A 22,467-nucleotide genomic window follows, 5' to 3' on the forward strand; every position below is an offset into this window, starting at 1 on the left:
CCAGCAGACCCCAGATGAGGTGCTTTGTGCCATATCTAGCATATTTTATTTCCAACATCTTTCTCTTGTGATGCCTGTATTGTTTCCAGCTTTTACATGAGACTAACTCTCTTCACAGACAGCCCTACTGAAGATATGAGCCATTTTACCTATTTGTCGCACAAACTGACTGACCTGAAGTGAAGAGTGTACCACACTGGAGCAATTGCCACCACAGACCAAAACACACAAGAGTTGTGCCAGCCATCCTAATACATGTTTCCCATGCACACCTAACTACTTTCAGACATTTTTGGAATACATCTTCTTATAAAAAGGAGCCTTGATGACACTGTAAGTATTCCACTGTTAAAGCTGAATAAGTCTTAGGGAAACAGAAACATAACACTATTTGAACACCAGTAAAAGAGAGAATTTTAATTATATGTAATGGCTAATAAGCTACTTTTAGTGGCTATGAAAAAACTACATTTAGCAGAAACAGCAATAAAATAAGAGAAGTTAAATATAACTCTTCCAAAGAACAGGATATTTATTCAAGCCCAAAACAGCTAATTTATACTATGGGTGCAGTTCTCACTGACATTATCTGGGGAAAATGACTATTACAGGAGCGGGTGTGATATATAGCCTTTGAGTAATGCATGATAAACCCTAATGCTTTTGCTTTGAGGTAAAAGTCCTTACTAATCAAGTAATGTATCATTCTCAAAATGTCGAGTTTCTGGGGCCATGCTTGTCAGGAAAAACAGGAAACCAACAGAAGCAAAGAGGAGAGATTGTGCTTTCTTTCAAAAGACAGTGACAAGGTCCAATTTTTTTTGTTGAAAAGATGAAAACAAAATAGAACCTTCGAGTTAGAGTGGCTCTGTTTTACACATAGCTGTGTTTTTCATGCTAACAACAAAATGCACATGCACACTAAAAAATTCCTTCACAGAATTGAATTATAATTTATTTTAAGCATCAAATACACATATCTTCAGTAGTGGGGAACTTCAGTATCAGGAACTGGACAAAGCTGGAAGACCTGTCACTAATTTCAGTTAAGTGGACTCCAGGAAAGTGAGCAAGAAAGATGGCAGATATGAGATTGAACCTAGAACACATGCCTGGAGACCGAAAGACAGAGATCACCAGCAATTCTGCTTGTCCCAGCACCCAAGAGCAGGGCAAAAGGTTAGAACAGATCTGCAGAGAAGGGTGCGGACAGTCACAGAATTGTTCCACACCAGCCGAAAGACAGGAGATCGCGAGCCGTCTCCAGCTGGGAGCCACATAACTACATTTGCGCGGTGCTATGAAGAAGGTGTGTTCGTACGTTCTTCATTCATCTCTGACACAGGTGCAAAGCTTCCAGATGGCATCACAGTCACACCTAGCTGGTGCTGAACACAGGGGAAGCAGATGCACGACAATGTCCCCAGGCATAAAGGGGAGCCATTAAACACCGGGCCCGAACCGCCAGTCTTCTAAACCAGGCCCTCCGGAATAATGGTGGTTTCAATCTGCTAAGGATCTCTTCTGAAAACTGATCAAAAGGGTTGGATAAGAAGGACAAAATATGCTTAACATTTAAATACTTGTCAACTCTTAATTGATATATTGGTTTTCATTTGAAGTGCTGAAACTTCAGAGAGGACATCATATGATTCAGAAGATACAATTCTAAATTAGCCAGTTACCTCAACCATGATCATGGCTTACACCCCAAAGTAATTTTCCCTGATAGTATCAAATACTATCAAATGGACAAGAACTGGCACACAGTATTTTAATACTTTAAATACTGCTTGACAAAGTTTCAACGCTCTTGCTTGATCACAAAGCACAATGAAAAAGACAGAACATGAACGATCAGCAGTACTAGGGTGAAAACTCCTCACAATTCTCTTAAGTAAGATGTGCTCAAAGGGATTCTAACTAAATTCCTTTAAGTTCTGCCCAAAATTCAGATTAATTACACATTCTGCTGAAACCTCAAGAAACATAAATATTTAGCACACTTCCCTTGGCCTCCTAAAGTATGTCCAGGGTTACAAAAAATTTGCTTTTTCTCCATACATTTAACTTTGAAAGTTTATTGTATCATACCTTTCTCTTTTTGGATGCTTTTCTAAACAAACATTTAGTTAACACTTTAACATGAGATGAATATTCTTTTTGTGTGAGTATTTTAGAGCAAACTTAAACAAAGCTGCAAGCCAGATTCTACAGGCTTTAATCAGGTGTTGCTTGAAAATATTTTCTTTCTTTCTTTGAGGAAAAGAAAGCTACAAAGTTGACATTAGATTTGATTATTTAAATGTTAGCTTTCAAGACTAGAATAGATCCTGTCATGGAGTACAGCTTCTCAGTGTCACTCTGAAAATAACATAGGATTGAAGGTCTCCAAAAGGATCAAATCAGTTGCAAGAAAATTTATCCATAAACAAAGAACAAACAAGGACACCTAAATACCAATCCTGTGCTGTGGCATGAAACTGTGGGCCAGTTGTAAGTTTTAGCAGCTAGCATTAATTCATTCATAGCACTGTTGCTTCAATTCCATCTCAAAAACATGAAACGATTCATCTTTCTGTTTAAATTAGGCAATGACAAAGAAACAGTTGTGTAACGAAGTTCATAATGTCTTGAAAATATTAGAAGCATCTTTCCTCAAAACTGTCATATGAAAGGGAAAGGGCAACTCCTATAATATTACTCATTGAAAGAACCAGTGCATTCATTTAGACATTTGACTTCCAAATCCTTCACAAATTTCATGTTTCTCCCCAAGTCTCTACAGAATGCTCAAGATCCCCAACCAGTATATGTGAGGGACAGCTCAGATCACAGACCTGAGGGAAAATGGCCACCTTTACATGGGAATAAAACGCTCTCAGTCACAGGCCACAAATTCCGACACAGTTTACTGCCATGTAAAGAATTAAACTGGATCCTCCTGATGGAACTGCCTTCTTTACTCTAAATGAGGAGTCATGATATCTCTGCCTGGAAGCAATCGTTTTTCTTGACCACTACTATCAGACTGACGGTGAATGCTACGCTTACTTTCCAGTGCTGCTAGCTATCTGAACGAGATAAACAATATCAGAATGCTGAAGGGAGAATAGATGAGGGAGATTACACTGGAAAAAATCTGTTTATTCCTATTCCCTGTAAACAGTAACCAATTAACAACTTTTAAAATCTGAAAGACTATTTGAATATATCTCCCCTTGTTTCAAGCAGAGTTTTTAAGTGAAAAATTCCTATGTACATGAATCTCTTCAAGATTAAACAGGACTATAAAACCAAAAGCAAGCTTTTCCTCCTCCATTACACACACTGATGCCCGCTTATACATTTCTCTGTTTTTGTGAAGATGAAAAGTAAGGTTGAAGTTTCCTTATAACAAACCCATCAGTAATTTTATTGTAGCACTAAATACATCCTGCCTAGTTAGTATACAAGGACTACTACAAAAGGACTAATACAAAAATTCAGTGTATAAATAGAAATGCTTTTTACCAGAGAATCAAATGCAGCTTGATTAATTTTCTCTAGTTTTGTATATATAGGTTTGACACACATTGTACATCTACCTACATATCACACACACAACTTTTATTTGAAGATGAAAATCTGCAAATTAACATTTACAATCTACTCCAGTTGTAAAATTCAAATCAGTTCAGCAATGCATAACAATTTGCAGGTAGGCAAAGAAACTGTACAGAATAAGTTTAAAGCAGGTACATATCACACCTAGGCAATTAAACTACATGGTGAATATTCACCATTATTTTATTTGTATTTAAAAGGCTGTTCACACAAAGGTTATGTAACTGCTTCATAATTGTTCTGATGTAAGGAAATAAGGGAAGCAATAAGAGGCACCTTTATATCCCTGTGGATTTGGAGAGGTTATACCATTACAGATACAATTTTTTTAAAAAGTCCTAAGCTATAATAGTTATTCTATTAAGAATGTAACTCATACAGAGCCCAAGTCTTGAAGAGTCTGGGGCAAAAAACAAAATCACATACTCATACTAACCAAAACCTCCTTCCTGTTCTAGGTAGAAAGGTTCAGAATACACTACATATACATACCAAAACACACACGTTTCCCTTCTGACTGCAAAACCCGGGGTAAAAAGTAAAAAACCTTTCTTTGTACATTAACAACTACTTTGGTGAAAAATGAGGGGATAAAACAATGCAAATTTTTCTTTTCTCATTGTAAAATATTTAACATGAGGGAGGAGATAAAATTCTCAGAAAATGGTAAGAGTATAAAAATAAATATATTTTCTAACAGTTGGAGTATACTATTGTGGGATTTATCATACGTATTTTATTACAAAACCCCCTAAAACCTCTACATCACTTATTCAGAGTTCAATGCAAATTCCACTGAAGCAAATAAGTGTCATTTCACTAAGAGTCAAAGGGGTATGGATCATTATTCTCCACTGAATTCATCCTGCATTAGGAAAACTAGTAACAACCACAATGCTGAAAACAGAAACTTTCTAAAGGGAAAAATAGAGACGGCTTGTTTGAACAATTCTTCTGAAAAGCAGTAGTCTCAAAAATACAATCATATTAATTCTGTTAGGTTACATGCTTAAAAGAGGATAGACTTTACACTCTTTGTATTTATCCAGCCTCATTATTTCTTTACTGAAAACACATGTACCATATTTTTAACACTTCAAAATATTTGCATTTAGATATTTTTGATCAAATAAAGACAGAAGATGAAACTGAATTAAAGAAAACAAGGTCTTCTCTAATATAGGAAATGCATCATCGAGCAATCTCATTTCACCTACACAGCAAAGAGACAATATTAAATCCTACCCCAGCTCTCACTTGCAAATCATATGCAGCAGTGGGGTCTCTCTGGTAATTACTATTATACTACATTTTTGTTTGTAGTAACAACAACATTTCTTTGTTACAGGGGGATTCCCACAAACAAAAGAAAATTACAATCTACCAAGAAAAATGTGAGCTTGCCTAAAACAAAGCTTTAACAAATATGGGAAAACGCAAGCATTTGTTTTCTGGAAAGTAAAATTATCTTCCTCATTCTCCTTTCAACTACACTAATTCTAATTTTAAAAGCTTACAACAGTAATTATTAAGAAAAGCACCCATCTAATTTTAGTTTGAAGAACTCAAATAAGCTTCTGCAATATGCCTCTATTTCAACTACCTGTTTTTTGTTCTATTCTCAGAACTCATCTTTCCATTAAACTGCAAGAAAACTGTCAAGCACACCCCAGTTGCTTTTAAGTTTAAAGGTAACAGTTCTGCACAGAGAAGACTCACTTCTGTTTATCTTTAGGGCTTCTTTAGACATGCCATTTCTGTGTTAAAGAACTATCTGTCTACCACAACAATAACCAGTATTTCCTAAAGTAACCAAAAGGGCCCCACTTCCAAACTGAAACTATCTCATAGTTAACTCATTCACTGTAAAGACTGAAATAAAGGCAAACCCGACATATACATAATTGTATATGGAAAGGCATTTTTCTCCAATTTAAAGAAATATTTTCTTAGAGCAAGCAGTAAGGAAAAATATTTTTTCTTAGTTTTTTAATTGTTGTGATATATACTACAGTGCATAAAGGTAAGTCTTTTTTCCAGCAAGAAATCTCATTGTGACTCAGCTTCTCTAACAAGGCATGTTGGAAGGTAAAATCAGATCGTCCAACAGAAAAGCACAAAACATATAAAGTAACTTCTTAGCAAAGGGGACACGTCATGACACAAATGTTATTATAAGCAATGCATGGCTGAGGCAAGGAAAGAAAGAAAATTTTCTTTTATTCCTTGCATACTTCCAGCATGGGGATGGTTTAGGAATGATTTTTAAAAAAAAAAAAAAAAAAAAAAAAAAAAAAAAAAAAAAAAAAAAAAAAAAAAAAAAACCACCACATTGTTATTCTGCAGCTATCACATTCTGAAATGGTTAGAACATAAAATCTCCATAAGGAAGGACTTGGTCAGCCTCATACAATATTGTTGTGAATGTTACACCAGCCAAACCATTCCACCAGTTTACAGTGTACCATAAAATATTTACACAAGCTATGAACTATAAAATATTTTCACACTGTCAACATCACTTAGGAAAGAATGATGTGTTGTCAAGCTGGTGTGACCCAGGAGTAAAGATTCTGTGGTCACAGATTAAATAAAACTACTGCGAATCAGCTGGAAAGTTACAGGGAATATTAGGTTAAACAAATTACTGCTTCCTGGTCTCTTGGATGGTAAATGTAACCAGGAAAGTATAGCTTATATGCTTTAAGCTAAGCTTTACCAACAACATAAAGAAAGGTTAGGCTCATAATCAAATTGTACTGACCTCTCTGAATGTTCCTTCTAGCAAGGTGTCCAGATGTTGAAGAGGAACGGGAGTTTTGTCTTTGAATCGTGTCAGCAATCGCCGCTCAATAGCTCAAAACTGTACAGCTCTTTCAGAGAACAACTGAAATTTTTCAGCATTCAAATGTAGCTGCAATTTAAGCATTTCAAGAATTCAGGTTAAGGGTCCTATACACTATGTATGGACATTTCAAATGAAACAGGAGAATGACAGTAACATTTCTGGGAGTGTGTATTATTCAAATGTTAATGTCATTTATACCAGTTTCATATTTTACACTCCTCATGCAGCTGTTTAATATTTTCAGGAATTATCATTTGCACTGAAACCAAAACTAATTGTCAGCAGCCACAATAAACTCTGAAAATGTATAAATATCTCATCAACAAGCCTAATAACAAGAGTGACATTTCACCACCAGGATCTCGACTTCTTGGGTTTGTGTGCTATTTATGACACATACACACAGTGTACTGGACTTGGTATTTATTGCAGTGGAAAATAAACAGTTATTCCCTTACGCATAAATACAGGTACTAAATTCTGCACTGTTTGAATGATTGTCTTTTTCTGAAATGAAATCCTTTTTTCTTTTTATATATACTGATCAGCTATAGCAACAAACTTTCCTGAAGTGGTCACAAATCTTAACAACACCGTACATCAAATGCCCAGATAATAAGAATTCTTATTTTATCTTTTAATCACAGTACCATTTTCCAGTACATGCCTCTAACACAAAATGCACTAAATAAAAGTGAATCTTTCAAACAGCTGTGACTCCTCTGTACAGCCATCATGCTGTAACTAGCATGTTATCAAAAGAAACTTTAAGACACACAGCTTTCCAGATGTGAGCATTATGACACACATCCATTTTAAAGTGCCCCAAAATGAGCAGAAGAATTTAGTTTCCTAAATTTAGAAAAGAGATTATATTTAAAAATAAGCAAACATACCATTCTGTCAGTAGATTATTACGAAGGACAGTTCAGGAAAGCTAAGAGAAAAAGAAACACTATGCAGCTTTCTAGAAGTAGGAAGAAAAAAGGGACATCTCAGGTAACACTATTCCAAGCTTGCCAAAAGACTGTATTGAAACTAAAAGGGACGGAAGCATTAGGATCCCCTTGATAGAGCACTTGATACTTTGATACCCAATAATTATTGCAAAATTTCAGAGACTTCAAAATAACCAGCTGCAACATAATTAGATTCTAAATTAACATTCCAGCAATTGCACCTGTATTTCAAATTTCAATGTATTTAAGCTCGTGATACAATCTAACGAGGCCTATGTTTAAGGTATTTCTACAATACCAGTCACTAAAAAAAAAAAAAAAAAAAAAAAACAACACACCAACACCACACCAAACTTGTTGAATTCCAAATTTGTTGAAAGACTAACAGAACAGTAACACATCAGCTTCAGAGACAGACCTGGATCTAGGCTGACTCCTGAAAAAAAAATCCCAGAAAATCCCAACTGCAACTTCTATATTTCTGTGTGGTGATGGCTCCAGCTCCCAGAAAATTTGGCAGCATGAAAGAATAGAATTTCCAATAGAATTTCTCACTCTTACATACATATGTTGCTGCTTTTGCCCATTATATGAGTTTAACAGACATTTTCAAACAGCAATTTTTATTTTTATTTTTTTTCTGGAAAGGTGGGGGGCAAGAAGAGTGCATATATTTTATTTTATTAACTATTTCTACAAGCCATCTGAACTACTAGAGATTTTTCTTTGTCATCTGCATGACCAAATAGGAAAAAGTAATTGCATTTATTTTATATCTGGTCTGGTAAACTTCCTCAAGCCTCCAACGCTACTTTCACAAGGACAGTCAGTTTTTTAAAATCTATAGGAACTTTTTATATAACTACCAGGATGATTGAACAAAAAGATAAATACTTATGGTTTCTTTAATACTATTAAAGAAGAGTAAAACAGTCTAAAATTAGGACAAATATTAGAAAAAATGTTAGAATTAACATGATGTTAGGGAAGGAAGAATCCACAACTTATGTATAGACAGCGAGCAGAAAGGCAACTCTCAGTACCATAATTTGTATCATTTGCAGACTGAGCACTAGGTACTTGTGCTCTGCTCATCACAAGGGCTGTTTCAGAGCAAGGCATATTCCATATGTTAAAAACTAAATTACCTTTTTTCCAGCACTACCTTAGATACAACCTTCTATTTTCTGAAAGCTACACAGTTACAGCTATAGTCAATCTGATAATTATAGTACTAATATACAAACATTTTTTAAACTAGAACATTAACGATTCACATATTATGTGATGTACCTCAAAATGTCAATTAGTTCAAAATATTCTTGCAGAGGAATTGAACCAAAAAAAAGTACATGCAAAATCTTTGCAGTTTTGTTTCTTGAAATGTTCTCTGAGTCGAAGCATGAGCTCTTCTGTTATTAGCCAAAGGTATTCTAACTGATCACTCTGGATTCTACATTGTTCTCTGAAAACAAATACACAACTAATAAACATATATTTAAGCCACACAGATTCACTATGCAACACAGTTTAGATAACACACAAATTTAACTTGCTAACTGTATCCAAAATCTACAAGAGATTTTTGCAAGAGATACATGTTCACTAGTGTTAAAGAAATTCTTGTATTTTATTGATGTCTGTCGTACTCTCTGTTTTATCCTAACTTCAGCAATTTTATTGCACAAAATGAAAGTATTTATTGCTTCAGGAGTGCTTCAGAGCAGGAGCCTGATCATGAAGGACAAAAAGCTACAAAGAACTACCATAAGGAAACAAGAGAAATACTGGATGATATTAAGCCATAACAACAGGCTGTCTGCAATTCTCTGCCATAACTCAACCTTAGTGAGCTTTTCTGAGGGTTGGAGGCAAAAACGGGCTCCATACACTTTAGACAATGACAGAAGCACAGCATCCTAAGCATCTGACAGCAGTGGTAACAAGCCAACTTCAACCCACCTAAAATCTTGTCTGTCTTTTGAAACAGTGAGTTCTTTGATAATACAATCTGTATTTTTTATTATATCTCCACTTTCCAGGATATCTTATAGTAGGAAAAGTATTACTCTATTACTCTAGCTAGTGACAGACAAGAATACTCAGTTTTGACAGTGCTGCGCTCACTCTAGATATAGCTAATATTAGTAGAAGGTGATTTTTATCCATCTACACACTATAGCTTTATAAAAGTGGCTTAGTATAGTAATTAGTGTTACTACAAACTGAAGTGAAAAAACAAGTCCTGTTAGCCAGTGTCATCCATCCCAGCAAATTCATTTAACTCATCAGACTTTAGTGAATTTCAAATTATCGAACGAGGGGGATGAGATTTTATTTCTGTTGTTTCTAGTCCACATTTGTATATTCCTCTCTTTAGTTTCCAGGAAATAAGAATTAACTGAATGTTGAGAAGTAAACATTATGGAAAATCACAGCAGCATTTTTTTTTTTCAGACAAACACTTTCAAACAGTTCCTTATTTCTTTTCATTACTCATCTACCAATACCTTATCCAAAAGGATAGACAGAAATACAGCTATGAGGAAAAAGAGTTGCTGGGTCTCGATACTGAATAGTTCTTTTGCCCTGTTAACAAGGTTCACAGTAAATTAAAATAACCAGAAATCTTCAGAACTTGAATGTACTTATTTAAAATTTTCTCAACATTAGTAATTCAAGATTGTTTGACATTACCGCTGTCATCATTCCCAGGATACGTATTTCACCAAAGAGAAAATGACAAATTCTGTTTAGAGTGTAACAGGAAAGAAGCAAGTTTTATTTAAAAGTAGAACACCATCTGCTAAAGATAACATTCAACCTAATATCCATCTTTTAAATACTCACAATGTAATCGCTGGACCTAGTTGCATGCATCATACTTTGCCTTAAGTGATTTTTTCCTTGAGGGAAATTAGCTCAGATGTTTTCAGGCCAAATCAACAGTCATTCAATTTATAATTGACATATCGAATACATTAATGGTTTAAAATGGATAAAACTCATTTCCTCCAAATTTAGTTTCCACACATTTTTGGTCAATACAAACACAATCTAATTTTACAGTGGCCAGAGTAGAGAGCATTGCAGTAATTTGCTTTACATGATCTTCCAGTTCTCAAAAAGGACAAACTAGATTTAGAAACTGTACAAAACTGAGAATTTTAAACTGTACAAAAATACATTGAAAAACTAAAGAAATACCCGTGCTTCTGCTCATCCTGTGCTTTTATAATAGTTTAGCAACTTGCGTTAGCTTTCTGTGTAAATAAACTCTGTTACAGAAAATGACAACAGATTTTCAGAAAATTCTCAAACAGAAAAGCAGGAGGCTATAAGGGGATGTCCAACTAGCACAACCTGCATTAAGAACTGCCCTCCCAGTAGGTTATTTGAAGGAAATATTGAGGATTCAGTTCACTTCTCATTTAGGAAGCAGAAAAAAACCCAGACAGCATTAGCAGTCAAGCCTTCTTTAAACTTTGTTTAAAGTTGTAACATGGTTTGGTTTTGGTTGGTTTTGTTTTTTTTTTTTTTAAATCAGAAAAAAAACCCTTCAAACCTTAATCTACATGGGGAAAGCTTCTTTTTAATATGTATTAACTGTCAGAAAAAACTTTAGGCTGGGCTTCTTTGCAGCAGTCCTCTTGACAGGCTGCAGTAACTACACTGTTCCAAATGGATTAGCTAATACAGTTAAAAAAAAATGTGAAACAGATGTCATTCCAGTTTGCAGCTTCAGCAGTGAAACACAACTTTCATTCCTACATGCAGTTCTTCCCATTCAGAGCTTAAGGTCCATTTGATAAGGGATATGGAAAAAGATGTCTTCTTCCATTGTCCAAGATTAACTTATTTCATGGAAAACCAGAAATAAGGATTGATCAGTCCCAATGAACTTTTTAACTTCTCTGAAGCACTATCACTTCTAGTTCTAGTCGGTATTTATCTACACATACAATTTTCTTTTTGAAGAACGTTTCCATGAGGATAATGTTGCATAAGTGCTTTTATAAAGTATAAACTCAGTGTTAAATTTCATGGTAGTTATTCTGGGACACCCCAAAGAATACATAATTTCATCTGCATTCATTAGTTCCACAGACGATCTAGCCACTCAAGCACAATCATTTCAGTATCATGAAATTCTGCCAAATAATGCTTTTGTATTATGGATGGTCTCTGTTCGTAAAAATATTCTGAATTATGCTTGAGTATCAGACCTTTTACCGATTTTTTTTTAATAAGTTTTACTTTAGTAGCATTTCAAATAAGCAAACCCCCCCTAAAAAATTCTGTAGCCAACACAATCCAATGCATGAAGAGGATGCAGAAATAGGCTGCTAACATAGAAGGTGGACCAACTGATTTGTTTTCTAAAGTCAGGATTCCCAGACACTAGAACGGAGTAGTCACACTAAGAGAAACAGAGATTTTGAATCTGCTTTGTAAAGTGAACTTCACAAGTAAAGCAGTGTGGGAAAGTTTACAGTAAGACTGCAAGCGTCATTCCAATCCAGTGAATAAACAAACCTGAGATGAAAAGCTTGAGGGTTTGGGGTGGGGGAACTAAAAGTTAGAGCCTCACTAGAAGCTAAAATACATTCACTACACAGACACAAATTTGTCCCTTAGCATCAGAACAAAGTCCAAATGAAAGATTTAAATTGTAATCCAGGAAAAAAGAAAAAAGAAAAAAAAATATAAATCCTTTTAATTCTTTACTTTTTAGAAACTATCTTTGCATGTCTAGTTAAGATCCACTATTTCAATAAATATTAAAAACAAACTAACACTAAAACAACATGCAAATAATGCATATACAGACCAATACAAATGGATTTGAACCTTAGAAATGTAAAGTGATTCTTGGTACAATGGAAGTTACTCTCCAGATTGTTTCTGGTTTTAACACCTTCAATTATATTAGAAAAAGGTATTAAACATTATCTCATAGCTCACAGCAGACACCACCAATATACGTATAACCCATCATGAATATTCTTTTTTTTTTAAACAGTGAGGCTGTGAGGCTGACATTTTTGTGTCAAAAGAATGTCACATCAACAAACGGTTTTGATTTCTCACTCAAAACAGTTTTCATTAAGTATTCACAGTGTTCCATTTGAACTCTCTGTAATGCAAACATTGGTGTTCTAGCTTTTCATCTGTTAGTCTGCTATATTAAAAGAAGACTGTGCTCTGCTGGCATTGAAAATGCTAAACACAATTGGCCTGATTTGGTTCCAATGCACATGCCAAGAAAATGTTTAGTGAGTTGAGTCCTTATACAGGGTAAGACCATCAACTCTCCAAAATGAAGAGAACCCATCTTTTTTAAAGAGCACAGACTCATGGTCTGTGGTTGGAACATGACTACTTTATTCACAAACTGCCCTATACAAGAGACACTGGACCAGGTAACAGCAGATCTGCATGCATGTTCATACCTTCTGTAAACATAATACAAAAGATATTGAATCCCTACTCCTACACTTACAAAGATATACAGGCATATGAAGTTAGGGACAGGCATTTACTTAGATGCAGAGAAGCAAGTAAGTAGGGTCTGATGCCTAATTAAAATTAAGGATTATTGAAAGTCAGTCAAGAGTTAGAAATCAGCTTTTTAATTCCTTTCAAAAATTCCAGTAGATGACTACTTCCCAACACAGGTGTTGAAATAACTTTGAGGAAAAGAGGAGGTTTCTTATTGCTACAGTGGGAGTATTAATTCATTAATAAAAACCTGAAAATCCAATTTCTTCAGAGAATTGTCACTGTAGTGTACTATATTTTGAGGACTAGTTTTTGTTTTGTTTTAAAATTTTGCGCCTTTCCTAGTAACATAATTAGACACTTGAGGGTGGATAAGCAATGGTTGGTTAACGCTGTGAAACTCCTGTGTTCTCACACAATGACTGACCCACATTCTCATTTGGTATATACATTAACTGATGATCAAGACTCTTTTACATTAATACTAACAGCACTTACATGATGTTTTTGAAGCAAGAAGGGTGGTTTTAGAACCAGTTAGAAACTCAAATCCCAGAATATTTGCCTGGTCATCCTCAAATGAATCAACAAAGTCTGAAAGTTTTCTACAATTTTCTATAAGTCGACACCTCAAGCCATAGCCAGTATCACATCAGCCTTTGCATAAGCAATTTAGTAAAGGCAATCTGAATGAGACTGCTCCCCTTCCTAGGACTTAGAAGTAAAGAACATCAGAAATAGTTTGATATGTCCTCCATTCATTCACCGGTGGAAGCCATGCTACACACTGCTGTATTTCCCCAGCCTAGAAACAAAAGGCAGATTACTCAGAGTTTCAGTCTGTACCATCTAAAATGATTGTGTACAGCCTAAAGACTATTACCTTCTACTGGATGCAAGGTCACCTTTAAGTCATATATTTATGCAAAAACTAAGCAGAAATTATCATGAAAATGTTTAAGCATGCTCTCCAGTTTTCAGCAGAGAGCACAACAAACATCTAGCCTGTTAAAACTATCTACTCTGCAAAGTCTGAGCATGCCCACCTCTCTTTCCATTCCATGTAGTGGATCATATCAGCTTAACAGGCTCAGTTTTAGAGTACCGTATTTTAAAAACTACTGCACGTTACCTCTCCTCCTAACCTTCCCCTAAAAATAAAGCAGAACAGGGCGTAGAAGAGACACGTTTTTTATAGAGCACTCCAAGAATCCAAAGTTCCTTCACAGATCATATCACAAACAGCATGCTGCTGCCTTTTTTTTTTTTTTTCACATCCCTGAAAATGGGAAGGACAGAAATCAGAAGATTTTAATACTGCCTTCTGTAACACATTATGACTATCCTTTGTGTTATACTTTCAGCAATGCATCCCCAGGTTAAAAATGAAATATAATGCTCTATTTTGAAAGCATTATTGCTTAGCCATAATGGAAGTCTATGATTAAAAGCCCAAAATATAGACATTTGGAAAAAAAAGTTTCCCTGTTTCAAGTATGTATTACACAGCACACCCATTTGAGAGAAAAGGTTTATTTACCCTCAAAGTGAAGAAAATTGTGCTACCAAAAAAACCCCAACCATTCCTACTCCACTGCTCTCAAATAGAAGCTTTTCAAAAAGAGATGCAGCTCCACCTTAAAAATATCATACTAAAGTTGTTGGCCCATACAGCTCTCAGAAGATTGTTCCAGAACCTTAGTCCTCTGAAGTTCAGAAACTTAATCACTGCCAGATCGAACTTATTCACAATCACTTTATAAGCCCTGTTTATTGCTTTCTTTTTGTGTTAATATGATCATCTAGATCCATGATACAGCCACAAAATATTTACTGAAGGCAACTGTATTTTTTTTTTGCCTGTGTTTTATTAAGCTAAATGAGTCACTTTCTTTTAATTCTCCCCTTCAAATCCCTAGATAATATTCATAGCCTTTTTCTATATTTTGAGTTTGAATTAATTTTTATTTAATATCAGCAATCAGCACTCAGTGTGCCAGTGCACAGTAACATGATATTAGTTTCCTGCATGAAAACATTTTGTCTAATGAATCCTCAGTTCTTATTTGTTTGCTTATGACCGTACCATATTGTACCACAGAGTATTCTCCTGTGGTAACTTCCACCTCCTCTATCTCTTCCAAATTATGACCACATAATTACAGCAGACATTATTTTCATAATATTACACTTTATAATACTCAATTTCATTCCTCTTTTTCCAGTCCTAAATGGCACCTAATTCCTACCTCATACTAGTTTAATATTCTCCTGAATATGAAACGTAGCTCAGGTTTGTGCATCAGAAAGTATTGCTAAGTACAAGCCCTTCTGGTCCAAGAAGGCTAAAGAAATCATGAAATAAGACTGACTCCAGACTGATCTATCAAGAACTCCACAAACCTTCCTCCAAAGAAACTCTACTCCTTACAAACCACACTTACCACTTTTGCTTTGACCTGTTTATCTTTTTTTAAATGAATGCCCATGTTTTCCCCATGACAACACCACTGATGCAACTATGTAAAATGATTTTCTGGACACATAAAAATTAGGTCTAGATCATGCCCACTGTGTAAAGAAATCTGCATTTTTACCAGAGACAGATATACTAGTCCAGGTGGATTATTACTGAAATATGCCATTGTTTCTGTCAAAATATACTTTTTAAATATTCTCACCTTAGTTTTGTTAATTCTCTCATTACTTCACACGAACAATTCCTGCTGGAGTTCCTACCACATTTCCTACTGTAGACATATCTAAAAACTTACCTGGAAAAATGGTGAGAAAACTGATGAGAGGTTCATTGGTATCAATAATTAGCTTGTGGTTTGCTGCTTTTGAAGGCCGAGCTGGAAAACAAATTAATCGCAATGCAGCCTGAAGTTACACTGTGCAACTTTTGGGATTCCTAAAATGAATGAACACAGACTCATCTTTCATATTCATACCTTGAATACAAGACACTTCATACTGCTGCCCTCAAACAGGTATAACATGGTATCTTTAACGTGATTAAGGAATACGTTAAAACAAAAACTATGTAAAATTCTCAAATTTTGTTAAATTTGCCACCTAAAATACCTTTAAATTTGAATACCTATAACTACCTTTCCAAGTGAACACTTTCAGCTGAATAGGAAAGCAGAGTTATGAGCCAAATCCACTAAAATACCTGTATATTTATACCAAATAACATGCAATGAGATTAACATTTTATTTAATGCTCTAGACAGTTCTACTTTAACACAGATGACAGCTGAGTGATTACTCCCAATGCTTGAAGACAAAATTGAAGCATGCACATTTTCATCAGGAATATTATAAACTAAATCCTTTTTAAGAAAACATTTACTCTTTTTTTTTTTTTTTTTTTTTTTTTTTTTTTTTTTTTTTTTGTTAATATTCCTAAATAACAGCTAGACAACCTTCATATCATCTGTCAGATTTTTCTGGCTTAGAAAAAAAAAATTATCTAATAGACATTATTATCCATATTAAATTCTGTCTTTGAACTCATTGCATCACAACAAAACAGAACTGTAGAACAAAGTGGCTACTGCCTTTAGTATTAGGATCCAAGATAATATGCAATTTTATCAGAATGGTGCAAGAGAAGAGAGGAAGTTTTAACATTAATGTTTAGAAAACTTGTTCATTACAATGTATCAAAATCTGCTCAGATATAAACATTGTTTGAAATTGTTGGCATGTCAGAAATGGCCTGGTATATTCTATGTGAAAGGTAAAAGTGCTATTGCTATGAAATACGCTCTATTGGGCCCTCACAGTATGGGTGTTTTGAGGAGGACTTTTGGATGAAGTAGCAGCAGGGAATCCTTGTTTTGTTTGGGTACAGACATCACTGTAGGCACCAAAGCTCATTGAGAACAGTATTAATGGCATAGCAACAATCACTCATTCTCTCCCAAATAACAGAGGAAACACAAACATTAACCCCAACACTCACCTCAGCAAAATTTAAAAACGTATAATTTAGGGATAATAAACTAAGTTACTTCAATAAAATATATGGAGACAGAAAAGTCATGAAGCCAACAGCTACACAGAGGTTATAGATCATGGAAGCTGAGCAGGTTAGTATAAAAATCGAGCTCAACTATTTAATAGTCACCCAAGCAAGCCTTTTTGCTAACAATTTTGTTAGAAAGCTTGACAGATCCTCAAAACTGGAATATCGCTGGGTTCCAAGGAGAATTTCTGAAAAAATACTTGCCAATAAACCCATGACCTTTCACAATGATTCACTTGACTGTATCTTCATCATCTGATGGGAAAATTACAATCTTTTCCTGATGACAACATAACACAAATATCTTACTATTGAACTTAGATATGGAGACATCAACAGGAAAAAAATAGTGAAAAAACTAGACAAAAATATTTTGAAATATTTTTATATTTAATACAAGATGGGTTTTTTTTCCTGTTTCAAACCAGTTTCTCCTAGTCTGCTCTCAGTCTGCCTCATAATAAACATAATTTTTAAATATTTCAGAGAAAGGTCAAATCAAAACTAAATCAAGTAGTATCTGGCTTTGGGAGGAGACTGGGGAGATTTCTAGTTGATGTGTCCAAAACAACTACATATAAGAAAACCAAACCAAAAAGCTCCAACAAAATTTACCACTACAATGAAAAAATCTTTCCAGGAAATCCTTTCAGAATATTTCAGAATATTTTCAATGGGAGTAAAGAAACACAAAGCAGTAGCAAAGCATGGGAGCCAAAACTTCCTCAATCCTTTGGTGTTATTTCTAGTAATACAGCTCACTTCATCTAAAGTTGTGATACATTGCACGATATACAGTTTTAGCACTGTCATAAAGAAAAAAAATTAGAAGAAAAAAAACAAAACCAGATTCTCTTCTAATCTGAAATACAACAGAAATTTTCTAACATTACCTCATAAGTTACTACTATTTAAAGGCATACTATGCCTGATAAAAGTAATTAAACAGTTACATGCACTGTAGTTAATGATGTCACTTCCAAGTTACTCACGCATTCACCTCAACTATATTTGAAACATCACACTGATGTATATGACAAAAAACATTAAAGCTCAGATCTCTGATTTAGGAAGTTAAATATTCAGAAAATTTATGCTTTTTCCAGTATTGATATCCCTGAATTTAACTAGTCCAGTGCATCTCACAATACAATGCTGTGCTCCACACTATTCTCATTCAGCATCGTTTTCGTGTTGAGTAGAAATTTCTTAAAACAAAATCAAAATCCTAATTTTTTAGAATGCTACCGTTTCAAATTATATGGATTTATTTTTATATCATTTATTTATAATGTATTTTCTGTTTAAATAATTTTATTTATTTTGTATAGTAGAAGTCTGACATGTGGTGATAGCTATTCCTGCCAAGAGTAGTATTTTATTGAGATGGTTCAAGCATCTATTTCCTGTACAGCACCTCAAGGTCTGCTGCAATATCCAGAAACTAGAAAAGGGAACCATTAACACAGTTATCTACGCTTTTACTTCACTTAGTATGCTAAGTACTGACAAAAAGAATCAAATATACATACATCTATATGTATAATTACTGTTTAAGAAAACCGCAAAACTGAAAACACCCTTTCAGTTGATCTCTAAACCTATGAGAAGCAACATTTTTTCCCCTCCCCAAAATGTGAGGAAAATTGTACTTTATACTTTTAAAGTTAGTAAAATATCCACTGCAAAGACTGTATCTTTTCAACATGAGTACACAACTACGTTGCAAAACTACCCTTCTCTCTTTTTAGTCTACCTACATAAAGCTAACTTTCCAGTCCTGTTTTGTCTTTTAATTTTACCTTTTGCAAGTATCATCTACCACAATCACAGTTAAATTTTGTACTGCTGCTATTCTTGTTACAAAAGCAGCCTATTTGCCTTGAGTAAGAGGTTTCCAATAGGAACTGGAATGAAGTGACAGAGCTACTCAGAGCTACTCAGTCTAAACAGCATAGCATTAGCTACAAATCCGTAATAGTTGTTTCAGTTGCACCAAAAAAAAGTTATAATTTAGCCACCAAAGTTCTTGCTGAAACTTGCAAAGATAGCTAAAAATATGGTAAAGAAAGATCATACAATTGTGTTTCTCATTTCCAATCTCAATGCACAAGGAACTTGATACTACAGGCAGAGTTCCGATGTTACATCTGAGAAAGTGCAATAGACTTCACCAAGAAAAGCCTTTACTGTTTTCTATTTTCCCCAGGGCTAATCGTTTTCTTATGTCTAAGCCTTATGTACTTCTAATTCTCTCAAATATTCACACCTTCATAGAATCAAACGAAGGATAATAAGAACTTGCAGAAAGAATAGGTAAAATAATAGCTCCCTTCCAAATCTGCTTTATTCAGCATATGCTGTCACTCATAGAACTGTTCAAAACTGTGCATTTTTTCCATTCACTTACCTTCAGGATTGAGGTCTACCATATAGCCAGCAATCAGACACACAAACACACACAAAAATAAAAGGAAGAGAAAAAGAAAAAAAAAAAAAAAAAAAAAAAAAAAAAAAAAAAAAAAGGTAAGATACTACTCAAATAAGAAAAAGAAGGAAACATAGTAACAGGTTTTAAAGAACTTAAGTCACATTTGTTAAGTATAAAATACATAAAAATATAATACTAACCAAAAACCAGGCATGAGACCACATTCATCAATAGCGCGATCCCATCCAAGTGACTTGCTACCCTTCAGCTGTATGAAGCCACAGAAATACACTGAAGACTGATTTGTCAAAAAATATGGATATCTTAAAAAACAAAAGAGGAAAATTTCTCTATTCAGATAATATGAAGTCACAAAGGCACTTAATTTTTGTTTACTAATATATTACACTTAAGGATTTGATTGCCTTGTACAAGTAACACTAGTATTTGTAAGTAATAGCTTAATAATTTAAATGAATAGCCAAAAACTTAGCAAGGCTCTAGTTACACTCCTTTATTTAGAAGTCTTCCAAATTCTACCATTAAAGGTAAGTTTTTTAACATTTCTTCTACAGTTCCCTAATTCTGGGAGATGTCATGTCTTCTGGGGAATTTTTTCAACTGCATATAAACAATCAACTATATTTAAGATACAAAGATTTCTTCACTTCCCTAACCAAAAGGCTTGCAAAATCTGACCTAATGTCTAAAATATAGTTGTAAGCTTAACTGGTATCACCTGAAAGAAATAATACATTAATTTACTGGTGAGAAATACCCTTTAAGTTTGATACTCTGGTCTTGCAAAGCAAAATCACAGAAGCAAGGCTAGCAAAGCAAAAAGCAAGCTTTCAAAACCAGAGGATCCAAGATACCCAAAAGTATAATACCTACATAGTTTTCCCACAAAACCTGTCTAAAGTCAGATCACTAAGGTGGACACTTATGAAGGTACAGCATCTCATTCCCAATGAATAAGCAGTCAGAGTAACAATACAGAGGGACTGAAGTTGTACCAGCTGTTTGTGCAGGCTCTCAAGAAAAGAGGAGGAGCATCCTTTTCTCTCCCACCTTCTGCACGTATCTGCAATCTTGTCTGAAGAGGACAAGATCAAGTTCTTCAAAAACATGAAGTTCAGTTTGGTCTAGAAAAAGATTTCAGTCATCACACAGCCTAGATGATCATCATAACCTCCGCGTTTCAAGGGAGAAGGGATGTGAAGTAAATGCTTAAATAAAAGTGTCTACACAGGATAAGGTAATCAAGACCACTACCCTCCACAGAAGCTCTAAATCAACATGCATTTCTTTGATGCCAGTCTACTCCATGTCACACTTCCATTTGTGCTGGCACAGCTCTGTGTTTGCACAGTGAACCAAATCAGCAAAGCTGGCTGAGAAAGAACTGTTGATTGTGTGAGCACAACAGGGGAGGAGGTGCAGGAGCAAAGCCAAGAAGGGAGAAGTGAAGGGCTGACAGCTTAAACTGGTTTATGCTGCATTTAACTGAACAGGTAAGCCCTGCCTAAATACAGTTTCTCAGTAGCCTGACACATTCACGAGGCAGCGTGTAGAAAACCAAGCTAATCAGTCTTCAGTTATGGATAGCAGGGTAAATGTAAGTACTCTATCACTAGGGTCATTAGGGCAGTATAGAACAGAACTTAGACACAGTTTCTATTCCTTTGGCTTAGTTTATTTGTTTAGAATGAGTATGTTCAACAGTTCAAAGGGAAGTGAGGAATAATCACTCCCAATGCTTATTCAAAATTCCTCCTCTGTGGGGAGGCAGTTATTGACCCATTTGTTGGCAGCCCACAAGGCTGAATAGTCATAAAGATGGAATTAACTTCTCACTCCTAGAGGTGGTCCCTTAAAGAGCACAACAGAAACAAATTGATAGGACAGGCTGGGAAAGCTTGTACAGCTGCTTCCCAAGCCATAAACATATGATTTTACCTCTTTAAGACCAACTGCATAACTTAATGATGCTACATAAAATAGTAACTAAAACTGAACACTAGACTCTGATATACATTATTTCATTAATTACTACTGCCTTCAATATAATTCAAAACAACATTTATAAAAATACGTAAAGAAAAAGACCTCAAAAAAGGCAAATCAATTTGAAATCTCCAGTGGCTTATCCGTTGGTGTAATATATGAAACCACACAATTTCCTTCTAGTTCTGATGGAGAACAATTCCCCTTCAAAAACACAGACAGGACCACAGTTTCAGATGAATCTGGTTCTAAAAACAATAGAAAAATAAATCAAGTAATAGGAGTATCCAAATGAAAGCAACATATTTTCTAGCCCTTTTGGAAATAGTCTACTAAATTATGACAGTTATTCCCATGAGTTCACCTTTATCAAATCAATGGACATGGGGTTTTTTAAAAGTGTAATTTGTAAAAGGCAAACTAGTCTTGCCAACTTATAACTATCTTGAAGCATAACCAATAACAGAATTCAGCACACTGAACACAGACAGTATCCAAATAAATGCAGTTTTATATTGTGACTCTAATATTTTACAAAGCCATTGGCCCTTTGCTCCTGTCACATACTGAGAAAACATTAAAAATGTCCTTTCAGATGAGAGCAGCAGTCAGTAAAGACCTGTTTCAATAGGGACCATGACTGTGTATTTCAGAGCAGAAACAGTCTGCAGACCCAGCTGAAGCAGGACACGCTTCTCTGGTCTTCAGTTCCACTTAAATCTTCAAGGCAATCCCACCTGCAGCCTTATCAATGGAGCTGGGAAAACAGCTCCAATCACCACACAGCCGATGCTGGGACTGTCCACATATGCCAGGAAACCTCTGTCGGGAACATCTGCCAGACTGTCCATAGGTAAACAAGATTTCTGTCCCTGCTTTCAGCTCAGCAGTGCTACTTCTACATAGAGAGAATTGCCAGCAAAACACAATGCCCCAGCAAAAGTACCACAGAATAACGGATTTATTTTTGCCTCCATCATGAAGCTGCCACCTTGCCTCTCCACACCTGCCATGCATCATACCGTCATCAAGGAGTAACTCCATTCCTTCCCACTTTGTCCTCCTCCACCAAGCAGTA

At 35.1% G+C, this 22,467-nt stretch overlaps 1 pseudogene; it reads right to left on the reverse strand.

Annotated features, from left to right (window-relative positions):
* Window positions 1-3,050: 3,050 nt before the first annotated feature.
* LOC113490888 overlaps window positions 3,051-22,467 on the reverse strand; it is a 35,210-nt pseudogene continuing 15,793 nt past the window's right edge.

The sequence above is a fragment of the Athene cunicularia genome, unplaced genomic scaffold (genome assembly GCF_003259725.1).
Source record: "Athene cunicularia isolate RWA unplaced genomic scaffold, athCun1 SCF_6, whole genome shotgun sequence".
Taxonomy (NCBI): domain Eukaryota; kingdom Metazoa; phylum Chordata; class Aves; order Strigiformes; family Strigidae; genus Athene; species Athene cunicularia.